This window comes from Mustela nivalis (assembly GCF_964662115.1).
Source record: "Mustela nivalis genome assembly, chromosome: 3".
NCBI classification, from domain to species: Eukaryota; Metazoa; Chordata; class Mammalia; order Carnivora; family Mustelidae; genus Mustela; species Mustela nivalis.
Window position 1 is genome coordinate 105,406,719 of NC_139022.1, and position 26,706 is coordinate 105,433,424.

The following is a 26,706-nucleotide window of genomic DNA, read 5'->3' on the forward strand; positions in this document are numbered from 1 at the left end:
AGGCCAACAGTATCAGCCTGTGATTCTCCCTGAGGACAGGGAGGTTTAGTTGAACATGCGTCGTTCGCTCTGCAGCTCAGATCCAGGCACCCAACACTTTCTTGGCCAGTTCCTCCCACACCATGTGCCCTCAAATGCCTAACACTTTTTCACCATTTCACCCTTTTCGCCCTTTCTCCAGGAAGCCTACCTGACTTGCCTCCTTTGCCCCAGGCAGGGACAGGTGGCCCTGCCCATGAAAGCCAGAGGGTCACTCTACCCTAGCACCCATCACCCCGCCTGTACTTATCCATTGTTATGATTAGTTCCTGGAGATCAAGGACTATGTCCTATTCTAGCATAGGGCCTGACATGTAGCAGACACAAAATACATGCTTTTCAGATGGAAAAATGAATGAATGAGAACACAAAATTTGGACAGAAGCAAACAGGGGAGGTGGGCAGGTGCTTTTCCAGCACTGGCTGGAGGAATCAGCACATATAGAGCACAGAGGGGCTTCTGGGATGATTCTACTTCCTCTAGGAGGTAGGGCATGAGAAGAGAACAAGGAAGGTAAGCCAGGGCCAAATAGGACAGTCTCGAAAGCTGAATTAAACATTTGGGAAAGGAGGGGGCACCTGGGTGGCTCAGTCGGTTAAGCATCTACCTTCACCTCAAGTCATGATCCCAGCGTCCCCAGATCGAGCCCCGCACTGGGCTCCCTGCTCAGCAGGAAGCTGCTTCTCCCTCTCCTACTACCCCTGCTTGTCTCTCTCTTGCTCTCTTTCAAATAAATAAATGAAATCTTTAAAAAAAAAAATTGGGGAAAGGAGAGGGCAAACGCAAAGCAGCATTTTAGGAAGACACATCTGGCCAGGTGTGCTGGATGGATTTTAGGGGAGAGCCAGCTGTCAAGAAGACTGGGCAGGAGGCTCTTTTGACAGTCCAGACTTGACATGTAAAGGGTCTAGACAGGAGCAGTGACAGGGGAAATAAAAGCAAGAAATCAGCCACCCAGCCCTATTGCACGGCTTCTTGGCGCTGCCTGGGAACGCCAGCAGCTGCCTGACCTTGGTTAATTAGCATCATGTGGTTGCCATCCAGACAGACTGGCCATGGAGCACTTTGCTCTCCGCCGAAATCTCAGCTGCCATCCCAAGTGCTTACTTCAAGGGGGCTCAGCGGGAGTGGGGTGGAGGCAAAGTCCCAGAGAGAGTTTCTAACCCAGCCCTGGAACAGTGTTCCAGTATATAGTGTAGGCATCTTGTGAAGAAAACAATGGAGTTCTCTGCTCAGACAATTTGGGAGACTACAGATTCAACCAAGGGCAAAGCTGTTACTTTACTGTGTTGTCTTAGGGGAGCCCCACGCCTCCTCCCTCAACCCTGTGTTTATCAGTTTAAATGGCAATAGAGACCTTTTCATGCCACACCCATATGCAACTCCTAATAGAGCACTCACAAAACGGGTGGAAGACTCTGGAACCAAATCTCTTTGTCTTGCCTCCAGCAGGACACTTGTAGATTACACATGCAGAGCACGCTGCCCAAGTGCCCACCATCCTTGCTGAGAGGACTAACTTCACCTACTGCCCCCCTTAGAAACAGGAAGCTGCTTACAAGCAATGCCTCAGAAGCCAGTCTGCCTGCATTCAAATAGTAGCTCTACCACTTAACAGTTATCCAGCCTCTCTGTGCTTCAATTTCCTTATCTCCGCAATGGGGAAAATAGAACCAACTTCAGCGGGGTTGTTGGGAGGATTATATTAGGGAGATAAGCCCTGAAGAGCACATTGCACTGTGGTTGGTGCAGAGTAATCCCTCCACGTGCACTGTTTTTTGTTTGTTTGTTTGTTTGTTTGTTTTTTAAATCTTACGCAGCCAAGTAAGTATTCTATGATGAGAGCCCAAGCCCTCCAGCCCCAGCTCTGAAGTGAGACAACCAGCAAGGCCTGGTACAAGGATGTGAGGGGGTCAAATTCTCTCTGGGAACACAGTAATAGAACACGGGGCTATGTGATTAACAGGGGAGTGAAAGCTGACAAAATTCGAGAAGAACCAGGATAGGTAGCTGGGCCTGAAGATCACAGCAAGTGACTCCTTCCACCATCTGCCCCTCCCTCTCCATGCCAAGATGCTCATCTTCCCAGGGCCCTGTTTGTACCCTACCTTTCTCAGAGAAGCACCAGGCCCTCAGGTATTTCAAGCCAGTGGCTTCCTGGCTGGAGTACTATTGCTAAAGTCTGTGTCTACCCATGGAACATTTCCAAAATCAAATAAGCAGGATTTTTCCTTACACCAACAACCAAATCTCCAACTCTCTGGACACCAGCTGGGTGTCCTACAACTTCATTCAATCCTGACACTATCTGCAGTTAATCTCAGATCTCACAGGTTAAGGGCTCCATCTCCTAAGACTGCCCCCCTTCACAAATCCCTGGCCACCTCTACCTCTGATAAAACCAGTTATAAACTGGGGGGTTCTTACAATTTCCCCTCCAGATGCAAGAATTTGCTAGAACAACTCACAGGACTAATGAAAACATTTTGCTTACATTTACTGATTTATTTATAAAGGGCATTATGAAGGCTATAGTGAACAGCCAGATGAAGAGGTATACAGAGTGAGGTCCAGAAGGGTCCTGAGCACAGGAGCTTCTGTCTCCATGGATTTGGGGTACCTCACATTCCTGGACGTGGATGAATTCACCAAAGTGGATGGTCTCTGAACATTGTCATTTAGGATCTTTTACGGAGCTCTCACCACTCAGGCATGATGGATTAATTACCTAATCTCTAGTCCCTCACCCCTCTTCAGAGGGTGGGTGGAGTGGGATGAAAGTTCTAGGCCTCTGGGATCGTGGGTGGCTCAGTCGTTAAGCATCTGCCTTCGGCTCAGGTCATGATCCCAGCGTCCTGGGATCAAGCCCCGCATCAGGTTCCCTGCTCTGTGGGGAGTCTGCTTCTTTCTCTCCTTCCACCATTCCCCATGTTCACGCATGCTCGCTCTCTCTTGCACTCTCTCTCAAATAAGTAAAATAAAATCTTAAAAAAACAAAGTTCTAGGCCTTTAATTAAGGCTTAGTCTTTCTGGTAACCAGCGCCATTCTGAAGCTATCTAAAGCCCCACCAAAGAGTTGCCTTATTAGAACAAGAGGCTCCTGTCATCCTGAAAATTCAAATGGGTTTAGGAGCTCCTCGTCAGAAACAAAAGACGCTGCTATAAACCCCATCAGTTAGGAAATTACAAGCGCTTTAGGAGCTTTTGCCCAAAATGGGGACAACGGTGAAATATGTATTTCTTAATATTTCTTAATATGCCCCAGCTAACAACTCAATAGGTGTTTATAGACTCTTACTATTCAGGTAAAAAGCTCATATCACATCCTTCATGACTCGGGGGATATCACCTCATTGCCTCTTTTACCTCTCCTTGCCCTCACCACACACATACCTTCCCAGGGCTCACCTTGAACCCAAGAGCTTTCACACATTCCAAGGAGAGGCCTTTGGATTTGGAAGGCAGAATGAAGGAATGGGGAAATAAGTCCTTCCACTGATACAGCATTTTACAAAGTGCTTTTATGCACATTCCCTGATTTTGATAATAGCCTTTGAGGAAAGTATTACTACTTCCATTTTAGAGATTAAAAAAAAAAAAAAACACAAAAGTTTAAAGAAGTGAAATAATAGCTCAAGCTAGCACAGCTAAATGGAGTGGAATCAGCCCTGACCCCAGCACTTTTGACCTCTAAGCTAGGGGTCTGTCCACTATACCCTCTAATCTGGCCTCCACCCCAATCCAGGACTCAGGGTCAGACTCACATACTCAAGAAGCATGGCTTTGGTCTGCCAGAGAATTTGTCTCTGGGTAGGTCACACTCAGTTCTGTGGGTCTGTGGGTAGGCAGCACCCTGAAATACCTAGCTCTGGCTCCGGAAATGACTTTTGAGAGCAGGTGAACTGGTGATGGCATTCAGGGATGCCAGAAACCAAGTCTTGGATCAGAGCTGCTCTGCTATCTCTTATCGCACACTCTCCTCTGGGGAGATCTCCAGCAGCTGTGATATGGTTGGGTTCAATTTCTGCCCTGATGTGGTCTGACAGCAGCTAAAAGGCTGGAGTGGGAAGATCCTAAGGCTGAAAATCCTTCTGTGGAAACATGGTTTCCTGTTACTACTCTGCATTCTGTATACCAGGGACTCAGGAAGTTAGACACCTCGATTATCTGAGAGGTTCTGAGTCTCATTTGTTAGCCGTGGTAAGAGGCATCGCACCCTTCTCTAGCCTCCAGAGAGGCCAACTGACCCACCCTTGGAAAAGATGGCTGCCTCCTTCCTTTGTTTTCCTTTTTTAGATCTGTCCCTCCTCTCCTCCTACAGTGGGAACCACTTTATTCTCACTCAGTAACCAGCTTCTGAATCCTGGGACTCACCTCATCTTGGCCCTCACTTTTCTTCACCTACCAGCTTTATCACAGAATCTCTCAGAAGGCACCCCCAAATCCCCTGTGTTTTTATCCTTGTAATTCCAGCACTTCTTCATTACACTGGGCGGGGGCAGGATAGATTCCTTTCCCGGGGCGCCTGGGTGGCTCAGTGGATTAAGCCTCTGCCTTCGGCTCAGGTCATGATCTCAGGGTCCTGGGATCGAGACCCACATTGGGCTCTCTGCTCAGCAGGGAGCCTCCTTCCCCCCCTCTCTGTCTGCCTCTCTGCCTACTTGGGATCTCTCTCTCTGTGTCTAATAAATAAATAAAACCTTACCAAAAAAAAAAAAAAAAGATTCCTCATCATCCTCCCTGTGCTGTGGGGATGTGAAGGGAAGTGGTGTGAGCCCTCATTCTACCCTACCCAAATTATTACCCTCCCCAGCTTCACCTCACCTGTCAAAGCCTATGATAGCACAGATACTAAGGCAACCACACAAAGTTCCCCCAAGGTACCTGGAGGAAAGCTGCAAGCTTTTTACGTTTCTCCTAACACACATACACATTCAACTTTCTCTCTCTCACTCTCTCTCTCCTTCCCTCTCCCTCCCTCCATACAATGATGTGTTAATGGAGTCCTCTATTAAATGTAGCAGCTGCCAGAATTTTAGGCTGACTGGGCAGAGGGCCTGAACCCATTTATTCCAAACTATAGCCTCATCACGTATCTCAGGTTTTTATCTTTTAATTTCCACACTGTGCCTCAGCCAGGTCACTGAGTGCCAAGTCCTGGTCTGAGAGCCCACACGTTTCCCTGGACTACACACTGATGCCTTTCTGTCTACCAGCCACAAAAGTAGTGCGTGGGGATTTAGAGGGGAGGACAGAGGGAAGGGTAAGTTAGTACACATCTCCCAAAGTCCACTGATATCCAAGAAAATGCTGCTTAAAAAAACCCCCATTGTGGAGCCTTTCTTTGACATTTGTCTACAATTGTGACAATTTACTACAATGTCAAAAAGTCTAAAAGCCACTCTCAAGAAAACACTGCCTGTTTCTGAAGACTTTGGACCTGAGACCATCACCCACTATCATTGCCATCTGGTACCTGTCTTGTCCTCCATCTTGAGTTATTTGAAAGTCATACACTACTTCACCAGTTGTTTAGAATAAAGACAACAAAACAACTTTAATCATAGTGGGGGAAAAATACTAGAACATCATCGGCTATGTACAACCTGGCAAATTATGGAAACACAACAAGGGTGGAACTCCTGCCACCACAAAAGTTTGCTTCAGTTCTTGGTTTTTCCTGCTTCTCCCAGTTTTTTCATTGACCTACAATTTTCAGAGCATTCATCCCACAAATACTAAGTCAGTGCCACCACATGCACTGATATCCCATCCTGGCATAGCCCTTGGATTCATGGCAAGACTGCCTCTTCCCTGTGGTTCTCTGACATCCCCACCTGATTCCCTGTACACTGTGATCAGAGGCTCCCCAAAGCAGCTGGGCCAATTTGAGCCTTTCTTTCTTTTTTTTTTTTTTTTTAAGATTTTATTTATTTATTTGAAAGAGAGGAGGTGAGAGAGAACATGAGCGAGGAGAAGGTCAGAGGGAGAAGCAGACTCCCCAGGGAGTTGGGATCCCCATGCGGGACTCGATCCTGGGACTCCAGGATCATGACCCGGGCCAAAAGCAGTCGTCCAACCAACTGAGCCACCTAGGCGTCCCAATTTGAGCCTTTCTTGAGCTGAACTTGCCTGTCTTCACACTTGAGTCTAGAAAATGCCATTTACCATTAACTGTCGAGCCTATAATCTGTGTTTTGTAAGAAATTTCATTTAAATGGGCTAGATGTACTCCACAGTTAAAGAGGAGAATGGACGATACACACTGTAATGGACAGGTCCTTAGGGAATCAGTTTCTCCCATTCCCTAGTTATTCTAAGAGCATATGGTTCTGGAGGGACAAGATGACCCTTACAACTTCAGGGATAAGGACATGACCCAGGCTTAGCCCATTAGATTACTTGGCAGCAACTGGTTCAGAGAAGAACATATGACCCAAACCACACCAATCACAGTCTTCTCTATGTTTTTTCAGGATCTATGGGAAAAGATACATGCTTTCTCCCTCTGGAATAGTGAGTTCTAAGGGTGGTACTGGTGTGGGGCTACTGGTGGCCATCTTGCTGCAAGATGTAGAGAGCCTGCCTAAGAATGAAGCAATGCAGCAGCAAGCAAAGCTAAATGATGGAAGTCTATACCTTGATGGACCATTTGAACTCATGGATTTAGTTTTCCTGAAGCAAGTCTACTCTTCACTGGAGATGTTTGGGAAGAAAACAGATGGTCACCTTTCACTGGTCTTAAAGGCTCTTAAACTACCTTCCGTAAAACATATTAGGAGAAAAGTTATGGAAATGGGTAAGAGTTGCCCCAAATTCCCTTTTTCTCCTCCAGATCTAAACATGAGATCCCAGATTTCTTGAGAAAAAGAATCAGGAACCACTCTCATTCTAAAGTTTTTGGTTTTGGTTTTGGATTTTTTGGGTGCTTGGGTGGCTCAGTCAGTTAAGCATCTGTCTTGGGCATAGGTCATGATTCTGGGGTCCTGAGATTAAGTCTCCCATCAGATTCCCTGCTCCCTGCTCTCAGCTCTCTCTGAGGGCTCCTTGCTGTGCTCTCTCTGTGTCAAATAAATAAATAAAATCTTTTAAAAAAATAAAAATTAAATTAAAATAATGAGTCAACTAAGTATTTGAGGCATGTCCCTAAATCATTTGGGAATATCTGGAGGATTTACTGTGCTCTCACATTTTCCTGCAGCTACTATCAAAATAGATGAACCAAGATATATCAGTGGCATGCCAGGACCCAGTGACATGTCAGAGAGAGTTCTCTGTTCCTTTGCCTACTCCATCCCTTCCTATCCTCCCCATCAATGTGAAGGAGGTTAAACTCTAAGAGGTAATGGGAAGCAGTTAAGCCTTATAAAGGCTCCCTTGGACGAATGTAAGAATCCACCCTCACCCTCCCAAGATGGAGTCAGTTCCACGTCTTAGAGGTTCTGATGATAAAGCCTGGACTCAGAGAAGAAAGCAGAGAGTAGAAAAGGAAGAAAGAGGGAACCCAAAGAGAACTATTACAAAACGAGTGAAAACAATCTCCCAAACACAGAAACAGCAACATGAAGAAGCCCAACAGACTGGCCAGAACATAGCAGGACCTGAACTCCTGAAGCCCCCCCATCACAGCAGGGATTTCTCTGAGCAGGTCCTGACTTTCTACTCTCAGACAACTCTAGACCCTGCCCAGGGGAGTGTGGAAGCTGATCGGCTCCCAAACAGAGCACAGACCTGCCCAATTGACCACATTGTCTCCTCATGGCTCAAGGGTTCATGCAGTCAAGATGCTTCCATAATTGGTTAAACCCATGGAACCTCAGCCTGTGGTTCTATGCTAACAAGGCTATTTAAGCCCTCACTGGCAAGGAAAGCACAGCTGTCTGCCAGATGCCTGTTGAAGAAGCTGTCTACTGATTGCTAGAACACATCCTCATCTTCTCTCAGTGGACCTTTACTCATCTATACTTTTTGGTCAGAGGAATAGGGGGTGTTGTTCCCAAAGTTCATAATCATGGGGTATTAATCATCATCACTATCCTCACAGTCATCTGGGTTGTTCAGTACTCTGCCACTTGGGAGAGGTGCTGTCTTAAATTGGAAGCAGAGCCTGAGACAGGATTTAGGTCATATGGTGTACCGAGGTGTGCCCTCAGGAGAGAGAGAATGAAGGAAGCAGGATAAGGCAGGAAAGAAAGATGTGGTTGCAGCTTTGCGTTTGGCCTCAGCCCAATCCCATGGCAGGGGGCTCAGGAGCATGAATAGCACCCAAAAATTTGATCCTTCCTTCAGGTCAAGGGGCTGGACTTTGTACTTTCTTGACTGCAATCTATAGGGGGGTACAGATGGGGTCTTCCACCCACCAAGAGCAATTTTCTGTGCCCAGTACAGCAGCTGGAGACATGGATACACTAATGTGGTAAATGGGATTCAGGCAAGGTACCAATAGCCCACTAGGGCTACTGTATTAATGAGCTCTGGCTGACATAACAAATTACCATAGACTGGTTGGCTACAGTTTATTATCTCATAGCTCTGGAGGCTGGAAATCTGAGGTCAAGAAGGGCTTTCCTCCTTGCTTGCAGAGGGCCATCTTCTTGCTGTGTGCTCACAAGGCAAGCCCTGTGATGTATCCTCTCACAAGGGCACTATTTCCACCATAAGGGTCCCACAGTCCCACCCTCGTTACCTCAACTAAACCTAAATACTTCCCACAGGCTCTTCTCCAAACACCATCCCATTGTGGGGTTAGGGCTTTAATCATGTGAATTTCAGGGGGACACAATTCAGTCCATAGCAGCCAATACCCTAAACAGGGAAAAGAAACAATTGTTAGCCAGATTTGTTCCAGAAGAGCCATCTCCCTTGCACCTAAGTTTTTCCAGAAGCCCATCAATGGTCTGACACAGAAAAATTAAACCTTGATGGGCTGAGCCTGGCCGAGGATCTCCCAACAGCTTCTTTTCTAGGTCTCAGCAGGCGCCACTTCCTGCCCTGGGAAAGTCAGTTTGTGATTGTTTGCAAGCCCCAGTCCTTGGTACACATTCCATAGGTGACAGCAGAGGCATCTGTGTGCCATCCTATCCAGCTTAGACTTTGAAGCTCCCAAGCAGAGCCATTAGCATTCTCTTCGGTCACAGACCGTTCTCTTTAGCCCTTGTTAGTCTCATTTTCTTCCCTTCTGACTTTCTCATCAAGAGCAGCCGCTTCCTTGTTCCTAGAACCTCTTCTTTACTTCAAAGAGCTCTGGACTCCAGGGAGGCCTGTGGCCAAGAAACTTGCTAGACACCTCTGGATTCCCAATGAAGGACAGATTGCCACCTGCTCTGCTGCTAAGAACTCAAGCACCTCCTAACTCCCCTCACTTCAGGACTGAGCAAACAACCAGCTAGGAAGGTGCTTTCCCTCTGGGCAGTCTGCAGTGATTAGGCCTGGTTTATGGAGGCTAGCCTGCTTAGCTCCCCAATCCACTCCTACTTCTGGATTTGGAGAATTTAAATAGAGCAAGTCAGCAGGGAGCGTAACAGGCCCTGCCCTGGAGAGTGGGAATCCACCTACTGCCCAGCCTCCATTCTGAAGTCCCTTTCTGTTCATATGGGAGGTGGGGAGGACTCTCCATTTCCCAGAAGGAGTCCTAGGGGGCAGAAGAGAGTTCTCAATGAGGGGACCATTCATGCTGCCATTATTTATTAAGAACTGCCATACATGGGCGCCTGGGTGGCTCAGTGGGTTAAGCCACTGCCTTCGGCTCAGGTCATGATCTCAGGGTCCTGGGATCGAGTCCCGCATCGGGCTCTCTGCTCAGCAGGGAGCCTGCTTCCTTCTCTCTCTCTCTGTCTGCCTCTCAGTCAAATAAATAAAATAAAATCTTTAAAAAAAAAAAAAAGAAGAAGAACTGCCATACATACAGCTGTGTGGTAGGTTCTTTTTTTTTTTTAAAGATTTTATTTATTTATTTAACAGACAGAGATCACAAGTAGGCAGAGAGGCAGGCAGACAGAAAGAGAGAGAGAGAGAGAGAGAGAGAGAGAGAGAGAAGCATGCTTCCTGCGGAGCAGAGAGCCCGATGCGGGGCTTGATCCCAGGACCCTGAGATCATGACCCGAGCCGAAGGCAGCAGCCCAAACCACTGAGCCACCCAGGCGCCCCTGTGTGGTAGGTTCTTAATAAAAAGGAAAAACTAATCTCAGGGAAGCTCAAATTCTACTACTGGCCCCAAAGTAAATTTCTTTAGCAGTCTATAGATTTTAATAAGAGGGACATCACTGCTTGCGGTTCTGACAGGAGCTTGACAGATGGTAATTCAGCTTCATTTTTTAAACTCTCCTTTGAAGGCTGCCCTTTCCTACCAAGAGCCACTGGTTGTATCCCCAGCCACAAGCTGTTCCAGGATGAGAAGACTATGCCATACTCCTCCACTGCCAGGGGCCTCATTCTGACATCTCTACATCCTCCCTTTTCTCATGCCCTACAGTTGTCTAAGGCACACAAGCACTCACGCCTTACAATTGCTTCTGCAGTAATTCCAGAGAGGAACATGAAAACCACTTTCCCAGGATCATATTTTACCAAACTCCTCTGCAAACAAACAGTTATGGCAATAGGTTGCCATTATTTGTATTCATTTCAGTCCTACCTGGTCCCAGAGCTGGGTCCAGCTTCACTGGCCATATGAATCCAGGTGGGCCCAGAAGCACACAGAAAAGGACCTCGACTCCATCTGCTGGTTTGACAGCAGCTCTTGATTGCAGCTTTTGAATTCCCTGCAAGGCAGGCTCTGGCTCTGAACCAGCAGACCAAGATATCTTTTCATCATGATGGAGTAAAGATATTCAGCCATTTTATCAGAAGTGATGACATCTACCCTTCCAAACTTAAACCCACAGACAGAGACACAAATACAGCTGGAAAACACAGAGCCAAGGATCATTGATCTAACAGGAGCTGGCTGTGCTCTGAGCAAGCTCTGCTCTGGGGCTGTAACAGGGACCTGCCTGTAACAAGTACACAGCTCCAACCCAAGGCCAGGGTGGGAGGGGTTAGGACAGAGTTTAGAAAAACACTGATGAAATTGGGCATTTTCTTTTCTTCTTTCCATCAAGCCCTTCATCTCTATTTGCATTGTGTATGAAAAATGTTGCTTCTTGCAGATTATTGAACTATTCCCCAGAACCTGTGGTCCATCCAGAATCATCTCTGTCTGTGCAACTTCTAATTTATCTATCTTTACTGTGAGGCAAGGAAAAGATGGGGGTCCATTCTATAGATAAGGACAAGTAATCTTCCTCAATAGAAGAGAGAAAGACAAAATGATGTTACCTACCATCACTCAGAAATTAATTACTTGGTTCTTGAAATCCCTACATGGTGTTACGTATTTGGACGTTTCAACAGAGACTCTGCTATGTAGTATCCAGGTCATAGCAAAGTGAGGTGCCAGCAAAATGTTCACAGAAAACAGTTGAAAAACAGTTATGAAACTCTAAACCCCTCACATCTTGAGTAAAAAAGAAGTTGTTAGATACTAAGAGAAGGTCTTCGAAAAGGATTTATTTGGTGCAAAGTCTTGGTGTGCTGTATGTACCTGCCTCCAAAGAAAGGGGGTACCTGCATTTTACCACAAGCTGAATGAGCAAGGCTTCAAGGGGACCCCTCAGAGGACGTGAGACGGGCCTTCTACAGTTAGAAGGGCAGAGTGGACTACTTTCTGACTCCAGCCCGAGAAATACAGGGACCATTTTATAGGCTGGCAGCTGCTGGGCAATGCTGGGATCCGCCCATATTCTCAGGGCTTGTGTGAGCAAAGAACCTATTTCTCATGGAGAAACCAGAAATGGACTATTGAATTATTAGGTGCTCTAGAGGAAGAAAGCAACTGACAGAGAAGAGTGTACTTGCCAAGGTCAAGTGTGGGTACGTGTGTGTAGAGGGGAGTTCGGATCTCTAAAGAACCCACAAGAGTGCCCCAGAAAAAAAGTCAGATTTAAACATGGGCCCAGGGGCGCCTGGGTGGCTCAGTGGGTTAAGCCGCTGCCTTCGGCTCAGGTCATGATCCCAGGGTCCTGGGATCGAGTCCCGCATCGGGCTCTCTGCTCAGCGGGGAGCCTGCTTCCTCCTCTCTCTCTCTGCCTGCCTCTCTGCCTGCTTGTAATCTCTCTCTGTCAAATAAATAAATAAAATCTTAAAAAAAAAAAAAAAAAAAAAAAACATCGGCCCATTGTGGCTTTTTTTTTTTTTTTTAAAAAGCCAGCTTCAACAACCTGAGCCAAGTATAATATTTCCTGCCAGCTCTTACTTCCTTGCTCTAATCCTGGTGGGTCAGAAATTTCAGGAAAAAAAAGAGGACCACACCTCCTCTCTTCAGTTGCTGCAAGCCCCAGATTGGGAAGGACAAATAGATTAATCTTTAAGAAATATGGAAACATGGATAAGACCTGGACTGAACATGTTAAGTACCTAACTGAGATCATGTTTTACTATATAAAGTCACTGTAGGGCTTCCTGATTAACCTGCAAGAAAAGCATTTGTTCAGGAGCAGTTAGGACCATCACTACTGAGCAGAATGAAAATAACAGTGCGAGCCAAAAACAAACTTTCTGTTATGATTGCACCTCATGAATCCTGCTTTTCATTGTTCCAGTCACAACTGTAAAAGTTGTTCTTCAACCTCTGTTTTTAAAAGTAATAAAAACACCACCAAGGGGGTCATAACAAGAGGAGATGTTGTCAGGACTAATAGTTCTCCTTGGCTTAACAGCACTCTAATGTCCTTGCAGAAAATGAGACCTATGGATTCAAGCTCTGCTCACTTCTCCATTTCTTCTTAATTTCCCAAAGTATCCCCTGTTCCCTTCTGTCACCCTGCAGTATACACCACAGTTTTAAGGGAAGCTACTTTTCTATGTTTTGTTTTTAACCAAGGTCTTGAACTCACAAGCCTGAGATCAAGAGTTACATTGCTTTACTGACTAAGCCAGCCAGGCAACGCTGAGGGAAGCTACTTTTAACAGTGTCTTAAAATTTCCTGTGCTGGGGGCGCCTGGGTGGCTCAGTGGGTTAAAGCCTCTGCCTTCGGCTCAGGTCATGATCCCAGAGTCCTGGGATTGAGCCCCACATCGGGCTCTCTGCTCTGCAGGGAGCCTGCTTCCTCCTCTATCTCTGCCTGCCTCTCTGCCTTCTTGTGATCTCTGTCTGTCAAATAAATAAATAATATCTTTTAAAAAAAAAAAATTTCCTGTGCTGGCCACTCTGGAAAACAATATGAAGGTTCCTCAAAAAGTTGAAAATAGAGCTACCCTATGACCCAGCAATTCCACTACTGGGTATTTACCCTAAAGATACAAACATAGTGATCTGAAGGGGCACGTGCACCCCAATGTTTATAGCAGCTATGTCCACAATAGCCAACTATGGAAAGAACCTAGATGTCCATCAACAGATGAATGGATAAAGAAGATGTGGTATATATATATATATATACAATGGAATACTATGCAGCCATCAAAAGAAATGAAATCTTAGGGGGTGTGATTATGGACATTGGGGAGGGTATGTGCTTGGGTGAGTGCTGTGAAGTGTGTAAACCTGGTGATTCACAGACCTGTACCCCTGGGGATAAAAATATATGTTTATAAAAAATAAATAAATAAATAAATAAATAAATAAAAATGGTTACTTAGGAAAAAAAAAAAGAAATCTTGTCATTTGCAATGACGTGGATAGAACTAGAGGGTATTACGCTGACCAAAATAAGTCAATCAGATAAAGACAATCATCATATGATCTCCCTGATATGAGGAATTTGAGAGGCAGGGTGGGGGATTGTGGGGGGTAGGGAAGGGAAAAAATGAAACAAGATGGGATCAGGAGGAAGACAAACCATAAGAAACTCTTAATCTCACACAACAAACTGAGGGTTGCTGGGGGTGAGGGGCTAGGGATAGGGTGGCTGGGTTATGGACATTGGGAAGGGTATGTGCTATGGTGAGTGCTGTGAAATATGTAAGCCCGATGATTCACAGACCTGTACCCCTGGGGAAATAAGACATTATATGTTAATATTAATTAATTAATTAATTAAAAAATTTCCTGTGCTGTTGTAGTCCTGCCCACACCCTGCCCATCCTCAGGGATAACACAGAGAGTCAGAAGTCATCTTGACAGTTTCAGTCTCTTCCACGCTAACATTTACATTCTCAATTTTCCCCCAGAGTCCCAGGTGGTTGAGATACATACACCCACATACAAAGAAAATTATATATGTGGATTCTCTGTCCTCCAAGAAAGTACAACTTAAAATGGCTAACATTAAACAGACAAACATAAATGTATAAATAACAGAAACAAATACATGAATGAACAGCAGGGGAGATACAGGATTGAGATGGGAAGCAGAACCGGCCAGTCAATGAGTGTTTACTGAACAGCTACTAGATGTCAGCATTGGGCTAGCATCTGGTAATAAAATTTTCAGCAAAAAAGACACATTCCTTGCACACACACACAGAACTTTCTAAATGCCAGAGAAAATAAACACTAAACAAGTCCTTAATAAAAAGTAGGTTAATGATAATAATACAAAGGACTGGTCTGGGCATTAGGAACCAGATGAGGATCTGGTGGGAGTTTGAGAAACTTGCCTACACCAGTAACATTTTAGGTAGGCCCTGAAAGCTAAAGGGTTGGAGAGACGGCTGGTGGGGAGAAGAGGGACCTAGCGAGAAGAAAGGGCAAATGGGAAGGCAGAAGCAACACATCCAAGGAACTGAAAGAAGGCCTGTGTGGCTAGAGTGACTCTATCAATGAAGCAGCAGGAAAGGGGACAAGGTGAGGAGGTTGAAGGGATCAGCAGGAAGCTGGGAATTTTAGATGTTGATTCAGAACAAAGCAAGTGAGAATTACAGGATCAAAGATTTGGAGGACTGGAAGGAACTTTAACGGTTATCTAGTCCAACCAACCAGATGATGCTAGAATTTTATTTGCCCATTCCCTACCCGGATCATTATGAATGGAGGCCAGAAAGGGCTTGGCGTGGGGCTGCTGGAAACTGGTTTAAGGGAGTGAGTGAAATACCCACGGAGCCCCAAGGGTTGAGGCAGGAGGGTTCTTGGCTCCATTTCTCTGTCCCCAGAGAATGAAGTGGAGCTGCCAAGTTCATCAGCCTGCCTATTTGTGTGAAGACACCCTCACAGCATCAGCCAAAGTGAAGCGGATGGTAACCATTCATGTTTATTAACCACAGCTTGGTGGGTGGTGAATTACTTTGAGCAGGTGTCAGGGAGGTTGGTTTGTTAAGAGAGTTTGGCTAGTTTGCTTTGAAGACAGAATAACCTATTGTGGAGGTCCAGGCAAGGCAGCCTGGAGAGAAGCCAAAGGACAGCAAAGTCAGAGTCCACCACCCGGAGAAGCTCTGGCCCATTCACTCTAATACTGGAATTTGTTCATCGCCATTAGGGTGAATGATATTTCTTGTGCCAGATGCAGAACATGGAGGCTAGTCCTGTGTGGTACAAAGCAATGAAACCTTCACGTTTCTATGGCAAAAGTGAAACCTGCTCCCTCTCTCCCCTTTATCTTCCTTCTTCTCACTATATGGCAGAGCTGGGTGTGCTCAAGAAGGGTCCCGTGCCTTGCCATCATCATCACTAATCAGCATTTGGTAAACTTCCCACACTACAAAGAGCCCCGTGGTGGCTCAGGATACAGGAAAGTGGGGGTTTCTGTACTTGAGATCCTCATAAATCTAGGTGAGGAAGGTAGAAACATTCACCAGAAGATAAACCATAATCTCAGGTACCAAATGGATAGACAGAAAAACAACCTGGGCATTATGGAAAACTAGATCACTGCAGAGCAGATTCATTGTGGAACTATGTCACTAGTTAACCCCCAAGCTCTCTGAAGGAGCTGGCACTGGATCTGGGTGTCATATCAAAGTCAGGTGTGGTGAGGAGGTAGGAGAGCAGGTGTGTGTGGAGAGAAGGGTGGGAGGCATGGGGGTAGAAGGACAGGGTTAGGCCAGGGATTTTGGACAAAGGAGTGATAGGAAGTCAGATCTGAAAGGTGAAGAAAATCACAAAAAGCCCTAATGGTAGAATAAAGAGCTTGAAGCTTTGATTTTATTCTGCAGATAGTGAGAAGCCACTGAGAGTTTTTGGGCAAGAGTTTTAGAATAACTCTTGTGATTGGAATGTGCAAAATAATTTGAATGGAGAAGAGGAAAAAAAGGCAAGGAAGCCAGCTTCAGATCAGCATATGGCAGGATTTGATAACTTTTAGTTTTTCTTCTCTCCATTTTTTTTCCTAAAAGAACTGTATTACAGACATTTCCCTTAACCTCCCATCGAAATTTAAAGAAAAATAGATATGAGTTTTGGTTGCAGTGGTAGGGGTTTGGGATTTATAAGACCAGTAAGGTTACCATAAATCAGAAAGATAGAACCAAGAGCTGGAAGAGACTGTCTGGGGAAAAGCAGGATGCAGCAAGCACTCCAGGCAGACCAGAGATCACCCTGGGTTGCACATGAAGTTGGGTTTGTAGGACCAGGAACAGGGGGCCTAAGCCTTGCTCCCTGGAAGCACCTGAGGAGGGAACACCACCCTAGAGAAGACTGGCCACAGGATGCAAGTAGGAGACAGGACTCAAGGCTGCAGGATTTGGGGCCTCACAAGAATCCTGAGTCAAGCAGGAAGATCAGAGGCTCAGTCCCTGGACCTGATGGGACAGTCCAAATGATGGTGCAGTGGGGATCCAGCGATAAGCAGCAACTCAAAGCCCTCTCTAATCTCATGGCAAAATATAAGATCCTGGAACCACAGTACAAACGTGAAGATGGGAAATAGGTGAGGTTAAATTTCCCACCAGTCAGATGGGATAGGAGCAGATAATTGGAGTGTATCCTTATTTAAGGTTATAAATAAATGTGATACTTCCCCCACACATGAATTTATAAACTGAGAGTCATACCTGCCATAAGCGTTGCAGTTCAAGTGTGAAGGGATGACACCTAGATTAGAATGATTGCAAGGAAAAGACAAAGACATAAAAGTCCTAGACATATTATACAGGAAAAAAGAACAGGACTTGATCTGCCCAGAATCTACAGAAAATCCCAGGGCACATTGAGAATGCAGGAAGTTTCTCCTTGCCTCTGTCACTCTCTACCCTTAGGCATTCCTATAGGGGACTCAAGTAAATGCTTTATGAGTTAGTCTCAGCATCCATAAATTATGATGAAATGCAACTTTAAAAAGCTTTGTGCTCTCCCAGGGTTGTGTATTTGTGCTTGAGTAATAAAAAAATATATATATATGAGATTTAGTTACAGAGTTTCTACTTGGTGTCAGATATGGTAGGCGCCCGCAACACCTAGACTAATGTAACTCTGTTCTTGTCTCGGAGATGCTCACATTCTAGTGAAAGGGATGGACATGCTGTCCACTGTGAGTGTCATAGCAGAACTGGATAAATGGTCTAGAAGGGTTAAGTGACAAGCTCTGCTTCAGCAAGCCAGAGTAGGCTTTACAGAGGTGAGACTTCAGTGGGTTTTATGGGTTGAGTAGGAGCTCAACATTTTGATAAGGAAAAAAAGGGCACTCCAGGGAGCAGAAAGATATACACAAGGCATGGAGGCATAAAGAAATAGGGAGCTTGTAGAAGGGGCAGATGAGAAGGGATGAAAAAGAACTCGGAAGAATAAGTCCCCCAGCATTTTCATAAGATTAATTCAACTACAAAGATCACATAAGTGATTTTGCAAATTCACTGGTAGATTAGGACCTATTTCTAAGCCTCAAAGCTGAGACTCACAGGGTAAGTGGGATTATCATATCCAAAGAGGAAAATTCAATTGCATTAAGTGAAAACGATGTTCTGCCTAGTAGACCCTATGATCTTTAACCAAGGGCCAGCTACCCATATGATGGACACAGGAGGGGCAGCTATTAACATATTCATCCTCAAAGGACTTGTGAGCTACACCAGACAGTCACCTGTCACCTGGTGTGTGGCCCTGCATTGGAAACGACATAAAGGGATACGGACACTTGACAACCTGTAGAGAACCTAATAACCTGAGACCAAACTTCATTGTTTTCTCTGAAGACATTTTTTTTTTTTTTTTTTAAATTTCCACTTACTTATTTGACAAAGCGCAAGAGCACAAGCAGGGGAAGCAGCAAAGAAGGAGAGGGAAAAGCAAACTCCCCGCTGAGCAAGGAGCCCTGGATCATGACCTGAGCAAAAGCAGATGCTTAACTGACTGAGATACCCAGGGACCCCTCTCTCTGAAGATTTTCCACCAAAACTGCTAGCATGTTTTCCCTCCTCATTAATAGCAAACCTCATAACCTTCTTCATCTACCACATGAGCAACTTGTAGAGAAAACACTTAAGTTTAATATCTGGATTCCAAGAGTCTGGATAAAGAGAGGCACCCTACAACACAGTTTCAAGCTTTCTGTCTTGGGGGTCAGTTCACTTTAGGCCCTACTTCTTCCCCATCTTTGGCGTTGAAGACAAAGCCAGTGCGAAAGAGGGCTATCCCTGTCTACCATCTGCGGTCACTTTATGTGAAACACCGCGCAAGAAGAAAACAACCCCCGACCCTGGAACTTCAGAGTTTGTTCCTAATAATGTGTCTGAAGATTTACTGGAACATCTGAATCTCATTTTCAGTACATTAAAGATCTGGATTGCAAATGAACCGGTAATATATTTTGCGATGTTTTTTCTGATAGAATTCAGGAATCGGGGAAGAAAAGATATTATTATCGGCAGATTTTTTTTTGAGAGTGAAGGGAGGATCTTAGAGAATTGACTTCAACAACAACAACAAAAAAAGAAAGGTAATCTAGTTTTACCCTTCCAATAAAAAGTGCATTTGATTTTGAAAAACAATCATCGAGCCTCAGATTTTTATGTTTAACAACCACCTTGAAATTGGTCTCCCTCAGAGGACAGCATGATTCTGGGCTACCTTGGTATGAATGATTTATGACATTCATGAACTTGGCAACTACATCCGTTTTTCTAAACCTGGCACCCAACACCACCTGCATGTTAAGTGAAGATTTATGATTTATAAAACTTACCTCATTATGCAGAGGTACATGAATTGTCTTATGCGTGTAGTCTATAACTCCCAAGACAGATAAGGAGGCAGCTATGTCATGGAATTTATGGCTCCTTCCTACTAAAGCTGAAGTTTTGAAGAAAAAGTAAGTAAGTAAGTAAATAAATAAATAACCAGCCCTTTGGAGAAAAATAGCTTTAGCTAACCATCACACCCCCAAATGATGAACTGGCCATAGCTCACCACTATATTTTACAGGAACAAAGAGGCTCACGGTGAAAGTCACTTTAATCACAGCACTGAACTATGTCTACATTTTGAACACTGCAGTAGTGGACAGAACCTAAATAACTCTTTAGAAATATCAACAGTCTATCAGCCTAATTTCCCCCCAGTTTGGTGTCTGAGATCTCTTGCTGAGATTTGGTGAGAAGTCTCAATAGCCCAGCCAGATCCACAGACATGGACTTCAGAGAAGAAAATTCAACATCTTGGTGTGCCCAGGGCTGCCTGCCTTCACCCTCACAGTGAAGAAATGCAAGGATTGGTGCAGGTTCTGAAATGTAGCTTGTTTTCAGAGGTATTTTAAAAGCGTAGCAAATCTCCCCCCATACCCTGAAAAAAAGAAGGAGCACAAAGGATTCAGTGGAATAAACTCATGCATCTCAAGAAAGAACAAGGTTATACAGACAGCCATTAAAAATGACAAGTATAGGGGCACCTGGGTGGCTCAGTGGGTTAAGCAGCTGCCTTCGGCTCAGGTCATGATCTCGGGGTCCTGGGATCGAGTCCCACATCAGGCTCTCTGCTCAGCAGGGAGCCTGCTTCCCTTCCTCTCTCTCTGCCTGCCTCTCTGCCTACTTGTGATCTCTGTCTGTCAAATAAATAAATAAAATCTTAAAAAAAAAAATGACAAGTATATGGGACCAGGTTGACAAGCAGGTATCTTTAGACAAGATAAGCATAGAAAGCAGAATATGAAAATGTTAAGCATGCATGTTGACAGGAAAAAGGCAAAGTGATGGAGAAAATGGTGTGTCCAGCTTAAAGATATTCCATAGTATAAAAAGAAGTCAAAAACAATTCTAAACAATGTATTTTCAAACAACCCCATAAATCAGGAAATAGAGACATATACATGGCTGCTAAGTGCCCTGAAGGCAAGAAGTACCCCATCCCTCTGTCCTCTGCAGACCTCTCTCAACAGTGTTCCACACTTCCTGGCCTCTGAGGTCAAAGAACACCAGGACTCAAATCCCCAAGGCAACAGAAGAAAGCTGAAAATGTCAAGTCTCCAGGTAGGGGTAAAAAAATTACTTGGAAAAAAAGAATGTGGGGAACCCACTTCCAGCTTTTTTTTTTTTTTTTTTTAAGATTTTATTTGACAGAGAGCACAAACAGGAGGAATGGCAAAGGGAGAAGGAGAAGCAGGCTCCCTGCTGAGCAGGGAGCCCCAGGCCGGACTCGATCTGAGGACCCTGAGATCATGACCTGAGCTGAAGGCAGACACCCAACTGACTGAGCCATCCAGGCACCCCACTTCCAACTTTAATAGTTATTAAGCCACTTCATTTTTGAAATGTGTCTGGGATTTTTCCAGTTCTAACTTTAGATATGTCCAGTTCTAATAACACCTTCTGTCTGTTCATCTCGATGCAGTTGCACTAACTCATGGAAATGATGTTCTTCACACCAAATGGTGCCCTAGGGTAAGAGACCAGCACCAAAGAACCACAAATGCATCAGTTAAAGTAAAGCCTCTTTGGCCACTGGGAGTGTATCCAAGAGTAGAGGAGATGCACATTGAAGAACTGAATTCGAGCTCAGAGACTTGGTTAATAACTCTCTACCTGCTACCTGCAGACACCTGACCACTCAGACAGAGATGCTATTCTCCAGGGCTCAGGGCACCGGTATTCTGCTGAGTGCCTATAATCCTGAAAGTCACCTCCCCAGCTCAAGCCAGGGAGTCATGCTATAAATGGAATGAGAGAGAAGTGGGCAAGTGCCATACACACAAACACAAACACACATACACACCAGCCCAGGAAAGAACCAACACCCTTGCAGGAAGCCATGCAAAGCTGCAGAGAGCACACGCAGCCTTGTCCACAGCCTCTTTGTCAGGCATGCACTTTGCCAGGCTCAGAAACAGTTCGTGACTCTGGTGGAAGACAGGTGCTCACGCAACCCACAGCAGCTACCATGCCCACAGATTCCCCTTTCCCCCTAAAGAAAGGGCCACAAGGCTCCTCCCAGGTAAACCAACTTGTTTCACATCATGTCACACACACACAGTCACCACCCCCACCCCACCTCAACTGCTGGTTAAATAAAACAAGGAACTGGCACCTACACCAAAGGTCTATGAATGGACCCAGTGACCCTTGAGACAATCTGGCTCTTTTCTGTGCCTTTGCACAATAAAGGTACTCCCTATGAATGGTGGAGTTCAAGCCATGTGGCAAGGTAGCCAGGGTGGTGCAAGCAGCTCCAGGGATACACTGGGATACAGAAAGAAAATGGTCACATGTACTTGCATTTTTTTTTCTTTTTCACTTTTATTTTCTATTTGACATATGTTTAATAATAGCACTATATACATGTATGGTTACAAAGATGTAAATATATACACAATGGAGGTGTGTGCTCAAATATATTTTTAGAAGATTTTATTTATTTATTTGACAGAGAAATAGAGAGCATAAGCAGGGGGAGCGACAGGCAGAGGGAGAGGGAGAAGTAGGTTCTCTGCTGAGCAGGGAGCCTGATGTGGGACTTGATCACAGGACCCTGGGATCATGACCTGAGCCAAAGGCAGACACTTAGTAGACTGAGCCATCCATGCGCCCCTTAAAAATTCTTTTTTTTTTTTTTTTAAAGATTTCATTTATTTATTTGAGAGAGAGACAGTGAGAGAGAGTATGAGCGAGGAGAAGGTCAGAGAGAGAAGAAGACTCCCCGTAGGGCTGGGAGACCAATGCAGGCCTCGATCCCGGGACTCCAGAATCATGACCTAAGCCGAAGGCAGTCGTCCAACCAACTGAGCCACCCAGGCATCCCCTCAAAATATTTTCTGATAGGTGGGGCACCTGGGTGGCTCAGTGGTATAAGCTTCTGCCTTTGGCTCAGGTCATGATCTCAGGGTCCTGGGATCAAGACACACATCGGGCTCTCTGCTCAGCGGGGGGCCTGCTTCTCCCTCTCTCTCTGCCTGCCTCTCCACCTACTTGTGATCTCTCTCTGTCAAATAAATAAATAAAAATCTTAAAAAAAATAAAAATAAAAATAAATTTTTTCTGATAGGAATGTGTGACACAAAAGTTTGGAGACCAGAGGACACCATGGTGCCTGGGGTGTGGTCATTAAACCCCACCCTATCCCCCATCAGAATTCCTTGTGGACTAAACATGCAGATTCCTGGAGCCATCTCAGACTCACAGGACCTCAATTCTCTAGGAGTGGAATGCTCAGAGCTTCCCAGTCTGATGCCTTCTGAAGTTTGGGAACTAGCACAATAGACAAATTAGAGAACCAGATCTATGAAAAGGGCAGAATCAGTGCAGACTGGGAATATCAGAAGCCCATTTCTGAAGGGAAGACCAATAAACAGTTGCTAGAAATCAGGTCCTGTTGGGGCCTGACCAAGGGAGAGCAGTCACCCTCCTTGTTCTTCCAGAATTCTGGCTGATGTATATGGAAATGATGCCTATACTTCCCCCAACTACCCTGCAGTGAAACCTTCATCACCTTAGGAAACCTGAGCACTTCATCTCCTGACGGCTGGGGAGCAGGGCTAGGGAAAAACAGTCTCTCACATAAAGGGCCTGTAATCCAGGCAAAAGGAAAAAGTAGTGGACATAATTTCACTAATTATGTATCTCAAGGAATGAGGATGAGATATAAGAATGTACGAGCCAGAGTTGTCTGTGAGCATATGAAAAAAAGGACTGCACTGATTGAACATATAATTTGAAATCATGTGGGGGATGGTGGGGAGAGGGGCAGAGGGATAGAATCTTAAGCAGGCTCCACGCCCAGCACAGAGCTGTATCTTACAACCCTGAGATCATGACTGGAGCTAAAATCGAAAGGTAGATGTTTAACCAACTGAGCCACCCAGGTGTCCCTCATGTGGGTGATTTCTAAAAAAACATACCAAGTAAAAAGGAAGGCTATCTAACATTGTCCCTGTGACCTCAGGCAACTCATTCTTTCTGTTCTTCATTTATTAAATAAAAGGTTAGATTTTAAAAGGTATCTTAAACTCCTTTTTGTGTTTCTAGAACCAAGTTCAGATTTAACTTCTAGCTCAGGGTTCCTCCCACTATACCATGATAATTAAGAATAAATTAAAATTCTGGCGCTTTAAACTAGAAAATTCAGAAAAAGCTCCTATATCCATAAAAACTATTAAATTAATCCTCATGAAGACCCAATTTCTGCTCTCGTCAGCTCTTCTCCCCCAGCCCAAATAGGGACTTTGAACATTAGTTGGTCCTTCATCTATCCAAAAAGCCAACTGTTTTCCAAACCTGAATGAAAATCCAGAGTGAGGTTGACTGATTTTTTACCCTGTGGAATGAGACTTCAGTATCAATGGAATGTAAATGTCCTATCTAATCAAAGTGACATCTGATTTTGATTTAGTGCGGCCATACTTTTCTTTCAGGGTCATACTCTATTTTTCTCTTTTTGGAAGGAAGGCAGGTTGGTGGGTTACCCAGGCAGTCGAAATAAAATGAAACCTACAAATTGACATCACCCATGGGGAAACAGACATTACCTGACATAATACTTCCTACGCCTCACTGGGGCAAGCTCTATTGAATCAAACTCGAGTGCAGTGACACCGTGTAATACACTCCAATATCGTGTAGCTAATGCCAACATGGAGAAGTGGGAACTGGTGCCTGAAAGCTGCAGGTACTTGAAAAATTCCAAGGAGAACAAAAGTGAACAAAAAATTCCAAGGAGACTAAAAGTGACAAAGTGACAAGGCGAACAAGAGTGACAAAAATATGCCACATTTTTATTTCATGAAGACGGAAAGTGTCACAGCAGGATAGTCATCTTTGGGGAAAAGTGAATAAAACGTCATCTGAGTCACCAGTTTAAAGACACTTTGCTTTAAAAATATAAACTTGCGGGGCACCTGGGTGGCTCAGTGGGTTAAGCTGCTGCCTTTGGCTCAGGTCATGATCTCGGGGTCCTGGGATTGAGTCCCGAGTTGGGCTCTCTGCAGGGAGCCTGCTTCCCTCTATCTCTCTCTCTGCCTGCCTCTTCGTCTACTTGTGATCTCTCTCTGTCAAATAAATAAATAAAATATTTTAAAAATATATATAAACTTGATTCTCGGGAGCCTGGGTGGCTCAGTGGGTTAAGCCCCTGCCTTCGGCTCAGATCATGGTCCCAGGGTCCTGGGATCGAGTCCCGCATCAGGCTCTCAGGGAGCCTGTTTCCTCCTCTCTCTCTCTCTGCCTGCCTCTCTGCCTACTTGTGGTCTCCCTCTGTCAAATAAATAAATAAAATCTTAAAAAAAAAAAAAAAAAACTTGATTCTCTGAGTTCTATTACAGACTGAACTTTAGAGTTGTTTGGCACGTTAAACTGCAACCTAAACATAAATTTTTTTTAACTATTTCTAATTCTTCTATTCCACTCCCTAAAATAACTGCTGTTAATAATGAATAAGGCCAGTATTATAAAACTCAACTTCTCGATATATGTGGAAGTAAAAGAAGAGACCCATTGGCAGCTGGGCCTAGTGGTTCACAGCAAAGCTCCAAAGTCTTGCTTTACCATTCAATTGTTATGTGAAGCATATAACACATCAACCACTCTAAACCTCAGTTTCCCTATATGCAAAATAGGAATACTGATAGTATTTTACTTGAAACCACTGTGGTAAAGGTTCATTACACAATGTATATAAAGCATTTAAGATAGTATGTGGCATTTAAGTAAACATTTAACAAGAATTAGTGATTACCATCTAATAACAATTCCTATTAATTGCTGGGAGTTAAGCATTTGAAAATTAAATAAATAAATAAACATAGAAAACTAGTTTCCAGTCTTCAAATATGCTAACATACCAATAAGAATATAATTTAAAATATAGTATGCACAGATATTGGACAGCTGCCTATTCTGCCTGGTAAACATTTACCCACATGCAAATTATGTACTGGTTCCTTTCACTTTACAGTGTGACACTGAGATGACAACAGAGAAATGAAATACAGTACTGTGCCGTATGGTGAAGAATTATACCACCTGGCTGTGGATCTAACTGTCCATTCTTATTGCACCCTATATCTTTTTCGACTCAAGCTCATTTCTTCAAGCCTTCAGGCTGTAGGCCATGTTAATTTGCAAAGCAGTCCAGCAACCTGTCCTTCACACTGGCAAATACAGTACCAGCCCCATTCTCAGGCTCCAGCTTTGAATTATCTGGAGCTCACCACACCCCCCTTGTGGCCATGGCGAGTATTTGCTAGGCTCCTGGAGAAAACAACCAGGAACCTCTATCATCCACAGAATCTCGGTTCCAGACATCCTGTAGCTAACACTATTTGATTCCAGGATTCTTTTGATTAATACTTCGTGGATTTCAGGTGTATGCAACAAGAGAAAAAAAAAAAAGACTCTTAAGAGAACCAGTTGAGAAAAGAAGGAACTGAGAATATATGTATGCCAATTATTCCACTCAAACTCTTCCCTCCCTGCCATATACAACACAAGAAAGTACAATTATCCATTTCCATAACATTTTGCTTCAATGTTTAATACTATTTGTCGTTCCTCTCTATGTCTTTGTCCATCAGTACATTGTTTTAAAATATAAATCTCTACAAATAGCGGTCATTAGCCTGTAACTTCGATGGCCTCATAAAAGTCTACGTCTGAGGGAATTGAAAAACAAAAGAAATGATAGAACATAAGCAGACTAGTTAGAATAATAAATAAGAGATAAGACTTAGGTAAGAGTGTGGGGTTAATTTTTTTTGTTTTGTTTTTAGAATTTCACCTGCAACCAACATTATGTTTGACATTTCTTCTTTTTTTTTTTTAATTTTTTAAAGATATTTATTTATTTATTTGACAGAGAGAGATCACAAGTAGGCAGAGAGGCAGGCAGAGAGAGAGGAAGGGAAGCAGGCTCCCTGCTGAGCAGAGAGCCCGATGTGGGACTTGATCCCAGGACCCTAAGATCATGACCTGAGCTGAAGGCAGCGGCTTAACCCACTGAACCACCCAAGCGCCCGACATTTATTTTCTTACTCCCACTTCCAACCCCTCACAATGCAAACTCTAGTTACCTTCTTTCCATCCCAAACTTCCCCCATTTCGTTCAGAATGCCTCACACAGTCATGATCACTTAAGAGCAGAGCATCTCTTTCAAAACAGCACTGCTTCACCTTCAAAATCAAGCACAATCTCACTGTCATCTCACCAGTGAATTCACGTTTTGCTTTCACTGTACTCCTACCACTTAAAATCGTGTCTGACACGTGGTAGGCACTCCAGTACATATATGTTTCATCAGCGAACCCTATTTGAAAAACCTAAAGCGGTCACACAGCCTCCA

The 26,706-nt window shown here is 44.4% G+C and overlaps 1 protein-coding gene across 1 annotated transcript in view; it reads right to left on the bottom strand.

Annotated features, from left to right (window-relative positions):
* CTNNA1 (catenin alpha 1) overlaps positions 1-26,706 on the bottom strand; it is a 316,889-nt gene that overhangs the window by 289,622 nt on the left and 561 nt on the right. The gene's annotated exons all lie outside the window — the stretch shown is intronic.